General features: G+C 44.7%; 1 long non-coding RNA gene across 1 annotated transcript in view; it reads right to left on the reverse strand.

Moving 5' to 3' along the window:
- The window catches only part of LOC123521340, an 11,789-nt gene extending 7,733 nt beyond the window's left edge, over positions 1-4,056 (reverse strand). The window contains exons 1-2 of the long non-coding RNA XR_006679799.1: positions 3,908-4,056; positions 3,757-3,814 (exon numbers count right to left, since the gene is read on the reverse strand). This is a non-coding gene — a long non-coding RNA (uncharacterized LOC123521340). The remainder of the gene's footprint in view (positions 1-3,756; positions 3,815-3,907) is intronic.
- Between the last annotated feature and the right edge of the window lie 387 nt (positions 4,057-4,443).

Below are 4,443 nucleotides of genomic sequence, written 5' to 3' on the forward strand. Positions count from 1 at the left end.
CAGAAAAGGGCATAAAAGGAGATGTCAGACAGTATAAAATATGACAATAATAATAATTTATAAATTATCAAGGGTTCATGAGGGAAGGGAAAGCGGGGAGGGATGGGAAAAAATGAGGAGCTGATACCAAAGGCTGAAGTAGAAAGAACATTTTTGAGAATGATAAGGGCAACAAATGTACAAACGTGCTTGACACAATGTATGTATGGTTTGTGATAAGAATTGTACGAGCCTCCAACAAAATGATTTAAATATATATATATGCATACATTTATTTCCCCATTGTCATATATAAGTATATTTACATATGTACATGACTGTATGTAGACCTGTATAAATGCCTGTTGTCTCCTAGTTCTTTCCTCTACTTCAAAGGAAAAAATCTTACTGACACACAAGTTTATACATCTGGAATAAAACACAAAATCAGATTTAAATCATTTAAAACTTTATAAAAAGACTTTAAAACATGATTTGTAGTTTTCTTAATAACATTGAACTTGTGGAATAGTTCTACCATTTCTGTGGCAAAACATCTAAAGAGGTGTATCAAAAAAGGCAAGAGCCAAACTTCAATGCCACAATGGAATCATCCTGGCCAAAGCAGAACTAGACCAAACATAAGGAACCCTGGTGAGATAGCAGTCAAGCTTTGGGTTAACCAGGTCAACAATTCAGAACCACCGGGGCTTTCGACTCCCTGAAGACAGTTAGCCTCAGAAACTCAGACCTGGGACAGTTCTATCCTGTCCCCAGAGGGTCACTATGAGTTGGCATCGACTCCATGGCCGGGTTTTGTTGTCGTTTTTTAAAATACCAAACAAAAGGATGTCCTAGGAAGAACAAATGGTCAATTCCTCAGCTACTATCCTCCAGGTTGTGGGTTCAACCAACCAGAGACATCTTGAAAGAATGGCCTAGTACTCTACTTCTAAAATATCAGCTATTAAAAGAACACAGTTCAACTCTGAAACTCATGGGAAATTGCCTTGAATTGAACTAGTTTCTGCTGTTTGGGTTTTGTTTGTTTTTTGGTATACCCAACTTCTTATACCCACGTTTTAAGATATATACAGGATGATTCTACAAGCACAGGGAAAATTTCATTATCTTTTCATTCCACTTTTCCACTGTCATGGCCAAGGAAGCAAGAAAGAATCAGGCTGGAATTTTCACAATTTAGGTAATTCATCATGATAGCTGGAACAAGAAAAATTATGGGTCTGGGCCTTGAAATGGGATATTTAGGAGAGGCAAGTGAGTCTTTTGAGGAGCCTGATGTGTGAGACTGAACTACTGGCAGGGCTGCAGAGTCACACACACTCAAAGCAGCATGGTGTCACCATCCTTGAAGCCCTCACTTGGAAACAAGCGAACCAATCCTTACCTAACTGAACCACCCCGTACCGACAACAGATTCTTTCTCTCAATCACCTTTCAGTTGCCACGCATGACGTTTATGGTTTTTTTACATGGAGCTTTTTAATCACTGAACAGGCTTCAGGCACTAAAGTTAGACGAAAGATAAATCTTATGCATCTATTCCAAGGGCTGATAAATTCTTAAGACACAGTTAAGAACTGATCTCGCCAGTAACCCAGGAATGGCCTGGGTTAATGAAATGCAATGAAAATCAACTATTGTTTAATACAATTAGGGTGTACCTTACATAATGTTGAAAGTAAAAAATGGAGTATTTATACAAAGAACACCTGTCGGGTTAATTCTGTTCACATCAGTGCAAGAAAAAGCAAAACTAACAGATGCTGGATGTCAGAGGAAAGCATACCTGGTGGGTAAGGCACTTTACTGACTGGTAAGGATATGAAGGAGCCTCCAAATAGGGATTTCTTATCACTTGTAAAAATATACCAAACTGCATGAAATTTGTGCGGGACAAAGATGAGGCTTTCTACCCTGTAAAAAGTTACAGTCTCAGAAACCAAAAGCATTAGTTCTACCATGTCCTATAGGGTTGCTATGAATCAGAATCAACTTGATTGCAGGGAGTTTTGTGTTTGTGTTTTTGCACTTCACTGCTCAATGATGTTTTTAAAGTAAGGCAAGATGACTCACCTGGAGCAGCAGAGGAAAAAGGATATTCTGGAATGGAATGATATGGAAATGTGGCTATTTGCCTCCATGAACAACTGCCTCCTTCACCATGAGACCAGAACTGGATGGTGCTCAACTACATTACTCAAACATTTTGATCCAAGAGTCTACAGAAGAATCTTGTTCAAAAGGAAGGAGAGGGGGTGTGTAAATCACAATTTCAAATTCATGTGCTCCAGACTTTCTGGAGGCATGGAGGCTGGAATCCTTGAAACGACTGCTCTTATACCACCTTTAAAATTTAAGGTTCCCTAACAACAAATTTAAACTCAAGCAAGTCTTTACATGGAAATCCAAAAAATCCTTGACCTGAAGTTCAAGCTAGAGCTCTAGCTCTCCTGGATTCCTCTGCATGTTCATCTTCCCATTCTTCGTTCAGACTACTGTCAATGGACCTTTCTGCTGGTTCTTATATTGGCCAACTTCACTCCCATCCCAGAATCTTTCTACTGGCTGTCCTTCCTACCTGGGTACGAACCACTACATTTCTTTTAGACGTCACAGCAAAGAGGTTCTTGCCAAGTTTCCTTTTTATTTCATTCTTGCTCTTTCATAGCTTTATAGCCTGTCTTCCATTGCACACAAACACAATTGCTCTGTAAGCGAAGCTGTACTTTATACGTAGTAAGCCACCCCAAATAAATTTGATATATAAAAACAAGTGACTCGGTATTATGGATTGAACTAAATCCGCCTCAAAGTATGTGTTGGAGTCTTGACCCCTATACTTGTGGATGTAATCCTATGTGTACATACAATTTTGTTAGATCAGTGTGGGATTTGTAACTTGAGTTACAGGTGAGGCTACTGAAGCTAAGGAGCCCTAGTAGTGCTGTGATTAAGTTCTCAGCCGTTGACAGGAAAGTCAGTGGCTAGCACCCAGTTGCTGTTCCTCAGCACAGACATAAGGTGCTTTGCTTGGAAACATCTGGGACAGTTCTACTCTGTCTGTCCCACGGAGTCCCTAGTAGTAAGAGTTGAGGAGGGACCAATCGGTAATATAAGCTGAAGCAACGATCCTCCCCTCAAATTGTGGCCAATGCCCTGAATTCGAACTTCTGCCCTCCTAACCTGTGATATATACATTTTTGTTTTACATTAAGGCCACCCATTTGTGGTATTTCTGTTACAGTAGCACCAAGAAATCAAGACACAGGAACCATTGAAACTTTCAGGGAGACAGGAAGGTTTTGTCCCAGTGGACGGAGTTCATAAAGGCACTTGTGCCTGCGCCCTAAGAATGGACCAATGATTGTCAAATGAGAATCTCTATTCACAAATACCATCTGACCCACGTTTGATTCTCTCCTGCCACACGCAGCGACTGGATGGCAGGGAGTTTGGTTGGTTGCTTTCCAATCGTGAATGACAGTTTTCCCCCACGAGCCAAAGCAGTGAAAAAGGATGGGAAGGAAGCACACTTTCTAAGAGGCTGAGGAGATGCAGGCTACTTAGGAGTGGGCGGGACTACAGAGGGGGACTAGGGTAGTGTACAGAGCCTGCGTGGGGTCAGGAAGAGAACGAAGACTCAATATTTGGGGATAGGACGCAGGAAAACCGCGCTGGGAAGAGGGGGTCACGGCCAGAACCCGCCGTAGCCCGATTCCGCGAAGGCAAGGGGCAAAGGCGAGCAGGTCTCACCTCTAACGCCGCCTGGGGGTCCTCGTCAATCACAGCATCTGAGAGGCTCTGGGAAAACCTGCCAGGGACACAACGTCTTCAGTAGAGCGACTAACCCCAACGTTTAAAAAACAGAGTAAAAACTAAATTGAAGAAAAGAAAATGCACGCACCTCTGGGGGGTTGTAGGTCTCGCCGCAGCCGCAGCCATCCCTAGGAGTTACTATCGCGATGAGAACCTAGGACATCAGGCACGGCCACCGCCCAACGAGGAAACTTCTGGAGACACACCAACCGAGCTTCCGTCCGCAGGAGCCAACGAGCAGCCACGCAGCCTGAGGCCGAGGGGGGGGCGAGGGAAGCGGTGGGCGGGGCTGAGGCCTGCTGGGACACTGGAGGACCGCTCCTCCGGGCCCGCCCCCGGGTCTCGTGACCTGGGCCACGCCCACAGCCCGCCCTCGCGGCCCTGGTGACGGAGGCCGTCGGGAGCCGCCGGCGCACTTTGTTTCGTCACGGACCGAAGCGCCCGCGGTTTCTCAGGGAGCTTCCCGAGATGGAAGCTTTAAAGTTCGTGCACAGGGTCCTGCTTGCTCTCCATCAATAGACTAGCGAGCGGGGGCGTGTGTGTGTTTATTATACAAGCGACTCCAAAGACCGGCAGCCCGGGCCCTCCGCGCCGCGTGACGTCTTTTGATGGCAGCACGTCTCT

Source organism: Echinops telfairi, unplaced genomic scaffold (assembly GCF_000313985.2).
Source record: "Echinops telfairi isolate 266 unplaced genomic scaffold, ASM31398v2 ScPeMD7_11;HRSCAF=52, whole genome shotgun sequence".
In the NCBI taxonomy this organism is placed as follows: Eukaryota; Metazoa; Chordata; class Mammalia; order Afrosoricida; family Tenrecidae; genus Echinops; species Echinops telfairi.